At 36.3% G+C, this 18,639-nt stretch overlaps 1 protein-coding gene across 5 annotated transcripts in view; it reads right to left on the reverse strand.

Annotated features, from left to right (window-relative positions):
• Positions 1-18,639, reverse strand: part of SIPA1L2 (signal induced proliferation associated 1 like 2) — a 129,293-nt gene that overhangs the window by 82,402 nt on the left and 28,252 nt on the right. For all 5 annotated transcript variants that reach the window (XM_058020056.1, XM_058020059.1, XM_058020058.1 and 2 more), the window contains exon 2: positions 17,169-17,241. The gene's annotated coding sequence lies outside the window, so the exon portion shown is untranslated. The remainder of the gene's footprint in view (positions 1-17,168; positions 17,242-18,639) is intronic.

The following is an 18,639-nucleotide window of genomic DNA, read 5'->3' on the forward strand; positions in this document are numbered from 1 at the left end:
TGAAGCAGAAAGGAAGAGCCTCCCTAAAGCAAAGACACACCCAGTACATTGGTCAATGAATGAGACAGTCAGAGACCTTGCATGAATTTTAGTCATGGCTACACAACAGCTTGAAAACTCACTATTTCAGCCCAAAAACTTCTGCTTTGACACACTACCATCAGTAAGAATTCTATTATCCAATGGGAGCCAGCATTCCAAAAGGATTTTAGAGGTATAAAATGAAAGGACTAAGTGATAAGTGAAAAAAGGTTAAACTGTCATTCTCCTCATGTTCATGAGAAATATGTATGCCATCCAGCAGATTTCCATACACTTACTCACAGCAGACCTTGATGGCTTAAAATAACCAGATTTTTGCATTTAAACCATATGTAAAAAAGATATATATTACAGATAACCTTTCAAACATCCATCAACTGCATAAAACTTTTGGTACCAGGGAATATATGGATATGGTACTTATACTCAGTGCCTAGAAAATTACAATATTTTGCTACTTATACTATTTTATCCAATCTCCTGTTGTACACAGAAATTTGAGAGAAAACTGAAGTGATTAAAATAAGATGTGAGAAACTTTGCTAAACACACATTTTGGTTATATATCTCCTCATATTTCACCCCCAATATTAAAGATATGTCCATGTTCTTCTTGAGTTTTCCTGTAGTAACACTTATGATGATACTTGAGTTTTTCTACTAAAGGACTTCAATTTCTATTGGAGTCTATTAGAAAGGGTCACACAAAGCTAACACTGGTCTTTCCAACACATTGCAACACCTGGACTAAGAGGAAATCAGGAAGTGTATAAATACAGAAGTTCAAGTTAGTTCATTTGTAAAGGAAAAAAATTGCTTGAGTCCACTTCACTTCTAAAGCAAAGGAGAATTTGAATAACATCTCTCATTGCAAAAGTTCACAGCAACGAAAAACACCCAAAACCACTGTCTATGACAGCAGAGAAACACTGCCTGTGACAACTCAAAACATTCCAATGTTCTAGCTAAGAGGTCTTAACTGTTCACTAAGAAGTACAGAAGCACATGCTAAGGAAAAAAGAGAAACAAAGCTGAGATTTCTCTTATGTTTTCAAGAAATAAAACAGGAAGTAGGTTTCCTGTCATGTCATTTGGCAGTAGAGTGGATCTGATACCACAGTTCTGAATTATTTTTAGTCATAATGAAGGAAGTGGTTGATTAAAATAAAATAAGTTTTTAAAAAAAGGAAATGTGAACATGAGACATTGTTTCTTATGGAAACCAGTTTAGTTTGACCCTGATTCTTTATCAACTGGCAGGAATTGTGAGGTAGTACAAACTGATAATAATACTGGCCAGTTTTTCAAACTTTAGCTTCAAGCTGACTGAGGATCTTCAGTTTCAAAAGCCACCACGTAATTTCTCTGGTACTTCTGCATCACTGTAGAGCTCGAAACTGTCCCTTCACATCACTGTGCATCAAGACCTTTTTAAAAAATTTATGTTGTGAGAAGAGAGGTTTCACTTTTTTCTATCCTTCCTCTCAGAAACAAAAGAGCAGGAGTTCCAAACAGAAATCTATGATGGCCATAATGCACTTGATTCATACAGTCTTACTACATTTAAACAATTTTTTTCTTAATTTACACTGCCAATTTGGAAAGCAGGCTTAATAATATTAATATACACTAAATATTTTGGCAGTTACCAAATAATTTGGTAACTTGTGTCCACATGACCTTTCCAAGCACATGCAATTGGACCTGGACCACCTGGCACTGAACAATTCAGCTTGGGCAAACAAGTGCCTCTCTGAGACAGCCACCCTCCAGGCTGGTTGGTTCCACAGCTTTGCACAGTAACAGCTCTTTTTCTGATGAATAGAATCTTTTTACATAATTCCAGATATAAACAGAAGAACAGTAGCTGGAGTGAGGGAGTTGTTAGCAGAATATTGTTCTTCATTTTTCATCAGTCCACTCAAATTTGGCACAACCTGATAGCAATAAAATGTCACTGCCATCTGTTCAGTGATCATTTGAAATCCATCTAGAAACAAATTGCTATTAAGCTAAAAAACTTGTTCTCAATGAGACTAAAGAGGGCTATAATTGAAAATAATTTTGTTAAAGCTTTATATCAACTTTATGGACTCCTTCTGCTTCCCCCTCAAATTAAAAAAAAAAAAACAAAAAAAAAACAACAACAAAAAATAAACAAAAACAAACAAACAAAAAACCAAACAAAAAATACAAAAATAGCCAAACCCACCCCAAACAATAAGATTGCATTATCATTGCTCTACAGATTTACTTCAGTTTACTAAGTTATAGCACATGTCTGAGAACTTTCTGGAGTTGTCCTGCTGAGAAAACATGCTATATATTTTCATTTTAAACAGGAAAAAAACCCCCTGTCTTTATAAATACAGTGTGGAAACGCATCTTTCAAATATTCTGAGTCAGAGAGGTAAGATCTCGATTTTTCTAGATTGGAAAGAAGACACCTTGTTGTATATACGTATTTTCCAGACAAAGTCATCATCCTGACTGGGGTTAAGGAATGCAGATTCAGAGTTGTATTCTTTTATGTTAGAGACTTATTAGAGAAAATGGCTATAAGCCTTTCTTGATTCTTAGCTGCAAGCCACCATAAGCATGCTGATATCTTCTAAATTTACTGCTTTATGAAAAGGTAAAAATGCTTGAAAATGAAGTCTTGCTTTAAGGTGACTTACTGACATGTTCAATAATCAATAATTTGTCTTTAAACAGATCTCCAAGCACACTAAGAAACAGCACTATTTGGAACCATGAAAAACATAACTGTGGTCCACTTTTGGGAAGCATGGGGAATGCTAGTTTTAAATTCATATTCATCTGGAATGGTTTGCTTTTATAGGGCCAATTTTGTTTTAACTTTTGCTTTTAAAATTCTGGTTACATAACACCCCATCCAATAAATCAGACACTGAATTTTATATTTGATTTATCAAGTTCTGCTCCTTATGTAAATGAAAATGTTCAAATAGGAGGGTATAATTAACTGATCCAAAGTGTTCACACACAGGCATAGTAATGCAGTGTAGGCATTGTAAAAAATCTGCCTCTGAATTTCATTATTGGCTTTGATTTAGCACAAAGTTTCGGGTCAGCCAACAAACTGTATATCATTTATACAGACCACACATTTCTGGAGCTGTGTTTTTACTTGCTGTCAGTGCATATCTCCCTCATTTTGAAACATATTTGCATTATAGAAACTACAGATCTATTTCAAAATCCAAATTTAGAAAGGAACAATCACATTTGCCATGTTTCTGACTGTTAGAAAGCTCATATTAAATTACAAAAGAAACTGCACATTTGACATATAAACTACCTGAATGGCATTCTATCTCCTTCCCCACACATACTCAACTATTTACCAGTAAAATCCATATATTCTTTTCCCCCAAAATACACATCATTATCAAATAAATAGTATTTTCCTTATAACCTAAATAACCTTTATAACTGACTGAATATCTGTCAACAAATTATGAATTACTTACAAAGGATCTCAGCTATTCATGTCAACATTATGTATGATCCTTTACAAAAAATATCCTTACCTAGGGCAATTTGTAACGTGAGTGATTTTAAATATTATTTCAGGATCTGCCCAGCTAGTTTTTCTAAACTCAATAAATGTACATGAAGAAAAAAAAAAAAAGCCAAGTCTTGAGCAAAAAAACCCAATGCTAATGTCTCATGAATGGCTATTTCAGCACTATTAACCAGGGGTTGTCCCTATTTCACTGGGAAGGTTTTTTTGATGCATATTTATATTTCAAAAACAAATAGCTTGGGTATAGCTTTCTTTCAATTCAAGGATTGTGTACATCTGCATGCCATGTTTGGTGTACAACACCAGCAATTCTTTGCCTCTCATGATGTGGTTCCCATCCGTATTTATTCCAGTGTGCTTCTTCACTTCTTCTATTCTCTATTTCCATATACTTGGCACCATGCATCCACCAAATCATACCCAATTCATGCAATATTTTCCACCTCAATCCACATGTCCATCATCCTCCATTCAAGGAGCACAAACCAGACAAGTGAATATATGTTAGGCCCATGAGATCCTTTGGTTTGGAATGGGAGTGCTCACAGATAACCCTTACTCAGGCACAGCTAGGCAGAATGAAAGCAGGCTAATGAGGTAAACTATGATGCTAGGCAAAGTTGGGATGGTAAAGGTTGTCATCAACCATTTATTTAATTTGTAGGCACTCAGAAGCCAGCAGCTTTGCTGATTACCAGTCAAAAGGTCTCACTCCCTCTTCTTCGTGTTTTTCACGCAGAAGCCACAGAGTGGCTTCTGCTCACTGACTGCTAAAACCATCCCCAATCCAAACCCTTGTCCAAAATAGTCTCTTATCAAGCAGTGATCTGCTTGGTCCTGGCAAGTTCAGTCACCTAAACCATCATGAAAGGAAAAGAAGCATCCTCTATCATTGTCTTAATCCAAGACCATTTCTTCCTCTTTTATAAATATCCTTTTCCTTGTCCTTTAGACAGTTTACTAGTCTGACAAAAGTCCAGCTTTCCAACACAGCATTTCAGTTCATCAGAATCTAAAAGCATGTCTTTGCTGTAGCCTTATCTAGAAATATTCACTTTGGTTTCTATTTAATTCTGCCATTTTACTATTCATTCCCTCTCTGAATGTTTTGTCCTCTTTGGTATCACTATTACTCCTCTACTGTCACTTCCTTTATTTCAATATTATTTTCTCTTTAGTATCTTTCTAAAGTTTCATAAATCCTTTCTTTTCTCCCAGGACACATCTTTTTGCTATCCACGTCAGTCAGTTGAGACACTGTACAACAGTAGTTGTATCAGTCACCTCAGTTTCCTTTATCCTTCCCAGCAGACTAGGAAAGCTATGGGATTTCTTTTTAAATGTGCACTATGCTGTATGACTATTTAAAAGCTTCTTTTCCTCTGAATAAGAAGGGTCTGTACCTACATTCAACAGTTAATACAATGTGTTGCTCTTAGGTGATAATCCATTCCTCCACCTCTTGTCAAAACCAAGGCAAAACAAATATGTACTTCAATATGTTCTTAAAGTCAGCAAATTATCTAGTTCAAACAATAATCTAGAAAAGATTCCTATGAACAAAACCTTTCAGAGAATACTCTGTCATCAACACTGTCAATTACAAAAATAAGTAAACAAATAAGGTCCTAAAGATCAAAAATTATGTATTTTTAGTATAGATAAAGTAAGACAAAACCATAAAAAGGAAAACAGAATATATAATAGTCTTTGTGGTACTTTATAATACTTTTTAAAATTGGAATTATTTTTTATAATGTTTTTTCATTTTTCAGCTATTATTTTTAGAGGAAATATAGCAGAAATATATAGCCTTTGCTTTAAAAAATGATTATTAAATACCCTCACAAACTCCTTAAAGCTGCTTGAAAGTGTTAAATTAATATTTGAGTTTAAACACAGGTTACTACTTAAAAACATCAAAGATATATATCAAAGCCATCAAATAACTCAAACAAAGGGAACATGTATGAGGAAAAAACCCAAAACCATTTGTATCCAGGATAACAAATACCTGTTCTTCAAAGTATTTAATGAATGCCAGAACTTACCTCGAAGCTAAAATGAAAATGCCAGATTATTTTGCCACATCTTCCTACAAAACTTATTTTCCCTTGGATTACTGGGGCCTCATTTTGTTCCCCATTTATGTCTTCAAGATTCACCCTGTTCTTCAGGGTACCCAAAGAACATCTGGTCCAGCTGTTAAAGACTGAGGCAAAGAAGGCATGGAGTACCTCAGCTTTTTCCTCATCCTTTGTCACTATGTTTTCCCCTACTTGCAACAAAGGCTAGAGAAAAAACCTCAGTGTAAGAGTTATTTTCACATTTGGTTCTCAAACCAGTTGTAAGGAGTATTTGCCAAACCTCTTAATTTTAAATAAATTTTAATAAACCTAATTTTCCAAGCAGATATCAGCAACATTTGTAACTGAGTTAGAAAAAAGCACATTATTAAACAAACACACAAAAACTGAATTCAATTTGCTGATATACAATTAATTGTTCCTACACACACAATGACTCCACTTTTGAATGAGACAGAATTCAATGCATGATGCAAACTTCTTTGCACATAAAAAAGTTGGGTGAAACTACTATAGTAGGATATTGTGCTTAAGCTAAACAAGACAAGCATTATTTCCATTGAACTCTACAGAACCCCAGTGACAGTGTGAAGTAACTGGGGAAAGAGTACACATTAACATAAAAATTCTGAGTCCACTGGAGAAAAGCAGCTTTGTGGAAACTGTAGAACCAAACTACAAATACAGAAAGAATTATCTAATAGTGCTGTACAGTACAACACAGCAAACATCCTCCTACCCTGAAATACTCAGAGAAGGATATAAATTTGAGTTTGACTTGTTTTGATACTGTTAGGGTAGGGGTTTATGTTGGGTCTTTTTGTTTGTGGGTTAGTTGGTTTGCTTTTTTGGGGGGAGGGCTATTTTATTTTTGTTTTAAGAAAAAAAGTTATTTTATTAATTAGAAAAGAGTACAGTCTGTTCAATAAACAGCTTGCCTTCCAAGAAATATCCTAAGCTATGCATTCCTGTTTTGTTGCAATATCGTTTAGATTCCAGTAAGAAATAAGCTCTCATGTCTCTATGTAATACCAGAAAGGAAATTAAATCTTAGTGGATTTACAAAATGGAACTTCAGCAATCAATGTGCCAGTGAAATACTGAAACTACCAGGCAACTGGCTACTATGAAGTGGGAAGGCACCGAGAGGAAAGTTTGCCTCCTCACCCTCACCAAATACAGAAACACTTGGAAACTAAATTGTTCACATAATAGGAAAACCAAAATCTTCACAGTTGTAGCTATAATCAACATCTAAAAACTACGGACAAGACAACAGAAGCAGATCCTGGGCAATGGACATGTAGGAGGCACTTTACTGGAAATGTTTGCTTCTAGAGAAGGAATGACTACTACTCGACAGACCACATATGTGGTCAACCAAATGATTTTTTTTAAACAGGAATCAGTATCAAAACCAGATGTCTTCTGATTCAATTAATAAGCAGGTTTCATAACAACTGAATAAAGAAAGTACCACGTTACAGAATAAAGCAAGTATGAATGATATACTACAAAGACTCATCCACAGAACATATGCAGACTCTTCTGTCCTGCTTTTGTAGACATTTTTTATAAGGTGATGCAAACTAAACGCACTTTAAAAACCCAACAACTCAGCCCCAATCCATCATATAGACAGACTTCAAAGAGGGTATGGGATACCACTAAAGCCTTTTTCCAGAGCCTCTGTCTTTCCAGTGCTATGAAACAGGGTAATTTGACAATATTTTTAATTTAAACATAAATAGAGAAGCATCTGTTTACACCAGGCTTAGCTCTGCTTCTGCTACCTAGAGAAGATGAGTGAAAAAGCATTTTAGTAAAATCTTCACCAAGCAGTATACCCAACATAGCTGGGCAGTTTCTGGGCTGAACACTTCAAGGAAATACACCATGTCAAAAGGACAAGGTGGTAACAACTGAATCTAAGAAATGGGGGTTGCTGTCTGCATGCAAATGAGCAGGGTTATCAAGGGTTGAAAAGAGACAGGAAGTATATTCTAGTCCAAGCTGACACTTAGAAGTCAGTAACAGTAATTTAAAAAACTAAATCTGTTAGTTAGAAAACCTAATCTGTATGTTAACATTTGAGGCACAGAGCTGGAAGAAGGTGGGGAAAACCTTTTGTCCCCCTCATAACCCATCCATTGATCTTATGGCCAGTACTGAGGTAGGTTAGTATGAGAAACTGTCTTTTCTTGCAAAAGAAAGCTAAACAAATAAATAAATAACCCAACCTAGTTTAGTTAAGATTTTTTTCACTATGCACTACAGTAAAAGACGGAAAAGGAAAAAACGCTAAAATAATTTCAAATCAACCAGAGGAGTAAAGCATTAATACTACATCATCCACTTCACCTTGATGTTCACAAAGAAAAGAGATGAGAGACCAGGAAACCCAAAGCTTCCAACAATGAAATAATTGCTTTAGTACACAGTTCTAGAAGCTCTGCACACAACCTCATAGTACACACACACCTAAAACAATGGAGAACTCTATTTTAGTTTCCTGCGTGAACTTAATAACAAAAAAATACAAGGGCAACAGAAATACAAACATGGAAGGTTCAAGGCAAAAGCAATCCTAATTAAATACACTTGTCAACTACAACATAATTTCAGTACGCAGTTTGTCAATTTTTATATTTTCACACTTACTTCTTTACAGAGACACTCTGCTAACACATACACACACACAAAAAATCACTTTAAAAATACCCTTAATTTTAACTCTCTAGCTACACAAAACGTCAATCCCAACAACTCATTCTAGTGGTAATAGGTATATGATAGAGCAAATTTCCTTCCTACTTCATCCAGTAATACCATATTACATCAACTTGAAATCTATCATGGTTACAAACACGAACCCATTTGAGAAAAACAAAGTATTTAAATTGCTTTTTTCTAGTTTAGGAATAGAGTTTCTAAGTCAAACTATATGAAATGCAAAGTAGGAGAGAACCTAAGTTTACATTACTAAAAATACTATAAATTCTGGCTGTCCTGGAGACAAAGTTAGCTGAAACAAGTTCAGCTGCCATATAATCCACACTCTTCCTCCTGCTCAGACAAAGCTACCAAGTGCCAAATGTTGTCTAATAATTACCATTTGTAAATTAAAACGGCTGGACTATGCCCTCAGTTTACCTGTCTTTAGACAATAGTTTTGAATTAAACCTGCAGCCCACTCCAACCTTCCAAGTTCTAAAAAGGCTTGCCAAAGAGAACAGAACAGGCAAGAAAACCCCGAAGAAATCTATTTACAGGTGTATTCTAAATTCCAAAAATGCGCAGGAAGAAATTTCTAAATATTTTGCTCTTTAAAAAAAAAATAAAAATCCTACTTTAAGGAAAGATGAAAATAGAGCCAAAAATCAAAGTCACATTCTTTTTATCTGGTTTCTAAATGTGATACAGCAATAACATCAATCCCCAAGTAAGAGAAGTTAAGTAAATATCTGTGAATGGTGATTTAGAGCCAACTGAAAAATAAAGAAAGGCAAAGTAGAAATAGTCTATCTAATCTGTCATTCACCCAAACATAATTAACTGTTATCATCATTAACAATAACAAAGATCAATTTTCTGTAATCTGCAAGAGACAAATGACAAAAGGAAGGATGTCGCATACAGAAATGTCTCAATTTCTCTTTTCTTTTAAGCCGTTAGTATATATGCTTAACAAACAGTACATGAAATGGAAATGTGTGCTCCCAGCCCTCTTGGAAATAACCTCTTCAAAAAATGTTTACAAATTTAGTTAATATTTTTGAGAAAATTTTGCTGCAGTGGACTTTGATCTTCAGCGTTTGATGGCATGTAGCCCTGCCCTTCCTGAAGCTGTCCAAAGCAGTTGATGTCACTGGTCTTAACTATGACCAAAAAAAAACTTAAGAAATGTCAGGAATAATGTTTTTCTTTTTTATTTGTTTTTCAACTATTATTTCTTTCCGTCCATTTCATTTTCTCCTATTTGCAGTAAGATAAAACAAGAAACTGTACACAAGCAGACACTTGATGAAGTGGAGGACCTGGGAAAAGTTTGTATTCCTCCTTCCCTCTCCTCACAAAGTACGCACTCCATTCACAGGGAAGAATTTGACAAGGCAGCAAATCAGGTTACTAGGCTAAATGGCTGAAATGAGATGGCAAAACAAAAGAAAAAACTTGCAAAAAGAAAAAGCCTAACAGCTAAGAACTACAAAGTATTTGAATGATATTCACAGCAAATGAATAGCTTTTTAGAGGACCATAAAAGATAACTGAGAGTACTTGTGGGGTTTCTATTTTTGAAACTAGATGCTTCCTCGCCTCTTGCCCCCTCCTCCCCCCTCACTTTGCAAACAGACAGGGCTCAGAGTGTGCTGGTTAATAACCAGACCAGGTCAGCCTGCAAGAGATTATTTTAGGCTGTCTGCATTTTTTTAGATAGGAGTGGATGTGACAGGCTACCCAAGAGAAGATCAAATATTACAAGAGGTCATCTGTATCATATTATCAATATTTTAAGACTAAAATTTACTGAAAACAAAAGCTTAGGCCTTGCATAGACAGGGTAAAAAATATTACAGCACAGCCAGTTTCACAAAATTCAAAGCTCTCATAGATTTCTTAGCCAATCAATTTTGACCCTGAATAATGCTTATAAAACCTCATTAAATCTTCTCCCCTCTTAATTAACTGAGCCTGAAAAATATTCTGAGTCTACTGCCCTGCTACCTAAGCTCACTAACCAAGGAATGAACGACCTGAGCATTTTCCCTACAACTTGATTAAGAAATAGCTGCAGGTGACCTTGACTTCATCTTTTAATTAATGGAATTTATCAATGTGTTCCAGCATTTTTTCTGCTCACAAAATATACATCAGCTTCTTCCCTTCGCCCACGTTCCCAGAATCACACAGAGTCTCTGAGGTAGGAAGAGACCACTGGAGATTTTCTGCCACAACCCCCTGCTCACACTGGGTCAGATAGATTAGCTAGAAACCATTAGATAGAAACCATGTCCAGCCAGATTTTAAATATCTTCAAGGATGAAGACACAACCTCTCCTGTAAAACAGTTACAGAGCCCAACTACTCTCAGAAGCCTTTCCTTATGTTCAGATAGAATTTCATGTATTTCAAATTACACTCATGGCCTCTTATCCTGCCACTGGGCACCACTGAAAAGAGCCTGGCCCTATCCTCTATTCACTCTCCTCCAAGAATTTATACACTGATGTGATCCCCCTGAGCCTTCTCTAGGCCAAACTGTTCCAGCTCACTCAGCATCTCACTGTATGAAAAACACTCTTAAGTCTTTTAACCTTCTCTGTGGCCTGCACTGGATGCTCTCCAAAATGTCCTTATCTCTCGTGTACCAGGAAACCCAGAACTGCACACAGTATTCCAGGTGTGGCCTCACCAGCGCTGCCACAAGGACACTTTGCTGGCTCGTGTCCTGCTCGCTGTCCTCCCAGAACTCCAGGTCCTTTTCTGCAGGGCTGTTTGCAGGTGGCTGACCTCCAGTACATGCTGGCTTTTGGGGTCATTTCTCTGCAGGAACTGGCATTGTCCTTTTTTGAATTAGGAATGTTCTTCTCTGCCCACTCTTCATCTTGTTGAGGTCCCTCTGGATGGCAGCCCAGCAACCTGGGCTATCAAACACTCCAGGTTTTGCATCATCAGGAAACTTGCAGAGGGTGTGCTCAGTCCCAGCACAGGGTCACTGAACAAAGACATTAAACAGTGTTGAACCCAGTACCAGTCCCCAGGGTACACCACTGGCCTCCCACTGGAGCTAGTGCTGCTGATCAAAATCATGTAAATCTGGCAGTTCAGCCAGCTTTCAGTCTATTTCACTGTCCCTCTATCAAGGCCATCTCCCCTCATCCACCAAGCCAGTCATTTCATCATAGAAGGGTATCAGGTGGGTTAAGTAGGATTTTCCATGCTTCAATTCATGCTCACTACTCCCAGCCATTCATGGATCTGGAAATACCTTCCAAGATGACTTGTCCTCTCACCCTCACAGACACAAGCAAGGCTCATTTGTCTGTACTTCCCCAGACTCTCTGTATACTTTTCTCCAGTCCTCAGAAACCTCTCCAAATTGCATGACCTTTTGAAGAAATCGAGTGCTCTCACACTGCTATCAGTCAGCTCCATAAGTGCATTCTACCAAGTCCCATAGGCTTCTTTATGCTCAGTTTGTTTAAATATCCCTTAATTTAATAACTCTCCACTGAGGGTAAGTCCTCCTTGCTCCACACTGTCTGGGATTTCAGAAGGCCAGTCTTACCAGGGAAGACTGAAATGGAAACTGTGTTGAACACTTCAGTCTTTTCTGTGTCTGCTGTAGATCCCCTACCCCAGTACCAGTGGGCTCACATCTTCCCTAGCATCCTTCCACTCCTTATGTACTTGCTACAGGTTTTTTATTGCCTTTCACATCCTTCACCAACTTTAATTCCAGAATGGTTTTGGCTGTCCCTGAACCATTTTCAAGTTCTTGAATTTTTTTGTTTTCCTATGTTCTTCCATGTTCTATTTCTCCAATTTTCTCTGAGAATTCTCTCCTTCACATATGCATAACTCTTTTTTCCAACTTTATCACTTATCCTGCACAGTTCTAGTAGTAACCAAAAACAAGCTCATAGGATATGTTTTTGACCCATTTTGCAGTTTATCTTCAAAAGTATTTGCATTAATTCTTAATTATTTCAAATATTTTATTAGAAGTCTTTTTCTGCATGAGCCAGAAACAAAGGATTTCAATTAAGATAATTTACTATTAAGCTTTCACTTTGTATAAAACAGTAATACCACAGCATTTTACTGAAATAAATTAGATTACATTATTTAAGGAATCAGGATGGTTTGCATCCTTTCCTCCCTCCCTCCCAACAACTTCCTTTCAACTCTTTTTATTTGTTTATTAAGCCATTTTTTCGGGTTTTATACATCTGTTTAGTTAGAACTAGTGGCACATCAGCCTCTTCCTCAAAGAAAAAATAAATACTAATTTTGCTGAGGGCTAGGGAAAGAAAGATTAACACTAGCTTCTCCCATTTTTTTTAAATTAGCCATCTCTTTCCCTTCTAAGACTCATCACTCAGTTCTTGATGCTAACTATCCTAACCAACCTGCCAACTGTCCTTCTTTTTTCCCCCTATTCTCTCTCCAAAACAGCTAACCCAAAATGCATGTTAGTAAGCTCTTCCATTTTATTAACATGCATGTTATTTTACCTTGACTTTTATGTTGGAGGACCACACTAATGCTTTTTCTTACTGCTATCTCTTTATTATTTAGAGTGATACAGCATTTGAAGAGGTGAGAGAGTCGTACTTCTTTCCAAGCTCCAGTAAGCTAAATGGGAAGATCCAAACAAACTAATAAATCTTTCCAGAACCACAAACTTTGTGTAGCACAGGGCACAGAGACATAACATAGCACGGATATTTTTTGGCTCACTGTCTTTAGGAACCAAAATAGCCCTCTCTCTGAACTGATCAGTCCTGCCAGATTTGTGGCAGTCAGAAGGGAACCAGACTGGGAAAACCAACTCTGTGGATTGGTATTATTTTACCAACACAAACAAACAACTCATAGAATTACTAGTATTTTGTACTATATGACCCAATAACTTTTAAGCAAAACATTGGTTCACTTACCCTACAACCTTTCCACTCAGGTGGCAGAACTATTAAGACTATGAGCCATTCCAAAACTGAAGCACACACACCTTGTAAGATAAAGCAGCATGATATTTTATTTATACCTAAGTATATTTTAATTCTTCTTACAGAGGAAATAAAGAATAAAAATTTGGAGATTGAAAAGGTGTATTTGAGACATCAAACACCATACAAAATTACTGAATATATTATATTGCTATTGACAAAAATGCTACGTGCCTATCAGCATCCCTAGCTAGCTATTTTTCACTTACTTGTTAGAGCTAAAATTCCATCATCAGTCCCTCATCCCATCTGGAGTATTGTGTTCTGTACTCCCCCAGTACAAGAATGACACAGAAATATAGGGACAAAGCCAGAGAAGTGTCACTAAAATGACTGAGGGATTGAAGCATCTTTCGCGTGAGGAATGGCTGAGGGGGCTGGGGCTGCTCATCCTGAAGAAGAGAAAGCTCAGAGAGGATTTCCCCAATGCCTAACTGGGGTCATGAAAGGCAGAGAGATTCTCCTCATGCCAGGATAAAGGGAAATAAGACAGGAAATACATGAAACTCCACCTACACATAGGAAAATGCCCTTTGACTGTGAAAGTCAGACAACAGAACAGGTTGCCCAGACAGGTTGTGGAGTTTGCACACTTGAAGATATTTCAAATCCAGCTGGCCTTGACCTGTAATCAGGGATGGTTGACTATGTGATCTCAAGAGGTGCCTCTACGTTTCAGCAATTCTCTGAATTTTCTAATATAGTTTAGCTTCTGAAAACAATTTGCACCAATTGCACACCATGTTTTCTGTGAAAAAGTTACATCATGCCATATATATTATCAGGCCAAATTTACTGCTACACATTTTTTGTTTGCATTAGTTTCTGAATATATGGTATGATTATGCCCAAACTACATTGTCCTATCTATGCCCATATCACAACTACCAACACACACAAACTGTCGATAGATGATGTTTTCATTAACTCACATAAACATGTAAGCCTTTAGATGCCAGTTCATGCCCATATCACAAAAATACTTCCAAAATACCAAACCATGAGATTGGATTGGTTGCCTCATGTACACATGTCCCTATGAAATAACTATAAAAATTATTACAGAAATAGTACCTCAGTAGCTAGTAGAGTTCAGTCTATCAGTAACTGGAGGCAAAGAGGAGTGGGTTTAGTTTTAAATTTATTTATTATTATGAAAAGGAAACATGCTACTGGATGCAAAACTAAGACTAAATGCTGCATTTAGGTTTCCTGATTCTATATCTACGTCGTATGTTTGGACACATCCTCCCAATGAAAACATATCCCACAAAGCTGATGATGACTTAGGCAAATGTAATAAGTTTATCACTTGAATCTGACATGTGTATATTCTGCATGGATGCACACCCTTCAATTTTATTATCTGTTCCTCTGCCTTAAAAGTACCCCTACAGTGCAACGTAGGCAGCTGTGCAGTTGCAACAGCTTAACAATGTCATGTAAGTAATTCAGATTCCTTTTTAAATTACTGAAATTGTAAGCACTTTTCAAACATTTAGTTTTGTGTAACCAATTTTAGAATGCCTCTTAAAGAGAAACTTCAAACACGTTTTACTTTTTAGTGTTACCATTCTTTAATAAATCATTAACTATTTAACTTGGGAAATAAAACCACTATCAGTTTTCTACAACTAAAATAATTTCCAATCTATCTTCCTATGCCTGTACTTATGATGATAAGAAAGAGCGAATAAATTTTTATGGTCTACAAAATCGCATAATTCAAAGTCTGGATTATCAAACCTGCTAATCAGTACCACTGCTACCATAATTGCAAAATACATCAAAAGAACTATTTTGGCATAAAGGTTTTGTCTGGATTACATGGAACAAAAAAAACCAAAAAACAACCACACACCAAAAAAAAAAAAAAAAAAAAAACCAAAAAAAAAAAACCAAAAAAAAAACAAACAAAAAAAAAAAACAAAAAAAAAAAAACAAAAACAAAACTGATGTGTATTTATTTAAGGGGTGAGCAAATCACAAGTTTCTTCTCCTAGCTTAAACAGCAATATTCCTTGTGTTAAATACTTTTCAAATTATGAAAGAAAAGCAATGGACCTTATTAGACATCAGAAACCATCATTCTTTTTGCAGCATTATTATATTATACCTACTACTACCCTAAACCACAAAAAGAGGGCCAAATATACAAATTATATTTTTCAGGTTCTTCCAGATTTCTTTAAATATCTGCTATGCATTGGTCAACTTTACAGCCAAAAGATAAAGCAAAGGCAATACAAAAGTGGTTAGCACACAATTCTAGACTAGAAGTACTAGTGTTCTCTTTCACTACATTAGCATTATTCAGATGAAGATATTATTGACAACACACAATGCAATATATGCTACAATATTGTCCTCTAAAGTCTGACTATTTTCAAACAACTTGTTTATATGAAAAGTAGTAGGTAAGATTTTCAGAGATATGTTCTACTCTGCCATTAATAAAGCAGAGCTTCATCAGGCTCAGGAACACAGGAGTCTTGTGATATTATTGTGTATTACAGAACTGACCATTTATATAGAAAAAATGGAGTCTCAGATGAGAAGAGGGAAAAAAACTATTAACCTGATGTGAGCAAAGGGAGCCACTTAAAATCTCATAAACAACAACACAGATATTGAGCATCCACCTAGTTTAACAGCTGCAGCACACGGAGGGCTGAGGGGCTCAGGTGGCTGAACACAAAGTTCAATCTTTTCTCCTGCATCAAAGCATGTGGCAAGCATTGCAAGGAAGATCAATTATTCAGACTCTCCTAAATCCATGATTCTTTGAATAGGTTGACAAAAAACAATTATCTTACTTCATACAAATCTCTGAACGCATAATGAATTTAAGATAAAATTTTTTAAAATTTTTGTTTCAGAATTTTTTCCTCCCTGAAACAATATGTAGTTGGAAATGAAAGTTAAAAGTTTTACTGGTGTCAGAAATATGATAGAAACAAAACTACTACACTGAATGTCTTCAGATGATAGACTGTGTTCAGCCAACATGAAGTATTTCTAAGCCTGAGCCATATCCTAGAACTAAAACCAATCCAGTTGAGCTAGATCAAGGAGTTTGTAGAGATAGGAATTTGGCTTCTCTGATACATTACAGAACACAATATCCTTCTGTATAGTAACAGCTGTATAGTATTGATTGTACCCTACACTTCAATATTAATGAGAGGCAATCTGCCAAGTTACAGATTTCAAAAAAAAGGTTGAACTTTCTCTAGGGACAGGTTTTGTTCAGCCTGAAGACAGGGGACACCTTACAGCAGCCTTCCAGTGGGCAAAGGGGGTTACAAGAGTGCCAGAGAGGGACGTTATACAAGGGCATGCAGTGATAGGACAAGGGGAATGGCTTCAAACTGAAAGAGGGTGGGTTTAGATTGGATATTAAGGAGAAATCCTTTACTGTGAGGGTGGTGAAACACTGGAACAGGTCATACTGAGAAGCTGTGAAAGACCAGGTTGAATGGAGGCAGTGGAAAGTGTCCTGCCTATGACAGGGATTTTGGAATGAGATTATCTTAAAGTCCCTTCCAACCCAAAGCATTCTGTGATTCTTTATTCACTCGTACACCCAGCCACATAAATTATTATCTTAGGGGGTTTTAGGGTGCTTTAGGTATCCCTAGGAAATACCATTTGTGAGATCTCAAAAATCAAGAAAACAGCACAACTGCATTTTTACTTAAAAGTACTACAAGCATAGTAAAAACATATCTGCCATCAGCTAGAAATTTGGCTTACCTTTGGCTAGAAGGGTTCACAAAGGATGCCAACTTCAGTCACTCTTTTTCTGATATCACCAAAATGGAGATACCTGCAAGTCAAATGAGAAAGATTTATTGGTTTTGGTTTTGGGTGAACATGTCCCCTTATGATATTAAGGGATAAGTTAAAAAACCCCTTCAATCAACACTAGTGTAAAATTAAAATCTACTAATTTCTACATGGAAATAAAATATCAAGAACAATTCACTGGCTTTAAAAATCAGCTTAGTTTCATATGTATGTGTTGCAACAAAGAATTTAAAGGTGTTATCTGTGCAAGTTCCTGGCAATAACTGGAAAAAAACTGTTGCTAGGGCAAAGGGTCATGAGCCAGTAGGTGCTGAACCATCAGACTGTTTCATTATGGCTCTGCTTCAAAGGTTATGATAAAGGGCCCACAGCTATTCCTGTAAAATGCAAGTAGCCTAATGATATTTTCAATTACAGGGATGAGGAAAAGTCATGAAGTTCCATAAAATGTTTTGAGAGAAAAGAGTAGTGAGTTGATCCAGAAGGTTTAGAAACATGCTCTGAGATTCTGTGGGACGACTTACAGCCAAGAAATTATCTAACACTGCAAAATTTACATTTGACAATTTTATATTTGCTTCTGAACAAAGGAAAATAAAAGCATATGTAAAATAAAAATATTTTAGCTAGGTCTGTCTGATCGACATTAGAGAAAGAAATCACAAAACTATCAGCAAGGTGATTTGTCTATTTTATATCAGAGCCAACAAAGTTTCAAAAGGAGTTAATTTTACCATGATCTCAGACAGTAAAATCTGGCTTGAAAACACACAATGTTATATTCATACTGAAAGAAAGGAAAAAGAACACACACACAGCAGGAACAGATGTTATTTCCTGTACTAAATCACCACCATAGGGACAAAAATAATTCTAATAGGTATTTTACAGAATGGTGCATACAATGGAAAAGAACACAAAGCCTCAAAATCCTACGTCAGCTGCATATCTAGGTATTATAGACACCAGTAACACAAACAAACAAAAAGCCCATACAGATGGAATGCAGGACAGTTTACTGTTATCCTCATTCTAGGTCTAGCCAACCTATGCAACCCCTTAAGTCTACTTTCACCAGTATGCTCACACTAGCAAAAACAAAACACCCAACTCCTGGCGCAGTTACAACTTAAAACTGCACCAACCAGTGCAGTTCTCACTGTAAAGCTAAAAAAATCCCTAAACTCTATCAGTAGCAGTGTTGACCAACATCATCAGGTCTTCTGTTTGCCAACAGAAGACACAATTAAAAGCCCCAAGATATTAAACAGAAATTTCTCATTCCAAACCTAAAATTACACCTGAAGAAAACAAATTTCTCAGATAAACCTCAGTCTAGTAAACTCTGAAACTAAAGTCATAGTAAATACTGAAAGTCAAAAGTAAAAACATGAGAAGAAAGCAACGGCAAAATTAA

Source organism: Melospiza georgiana, chromosome 3 (genome assembly GCF_028018845.1).
Source record: "Melospiza georgiana isolate bMelGeo1 chromosome 3, bMelGeo1.pri, whole genome shotgun sequence".
In the NCBI taxonomy this organism is placed as follows: domain Eukaryota; kingdom Metazoa; phylum Chordata; class Aves; order Passeriformes; family Passerellidae; genus Melospiza; species Melospiza georgiana.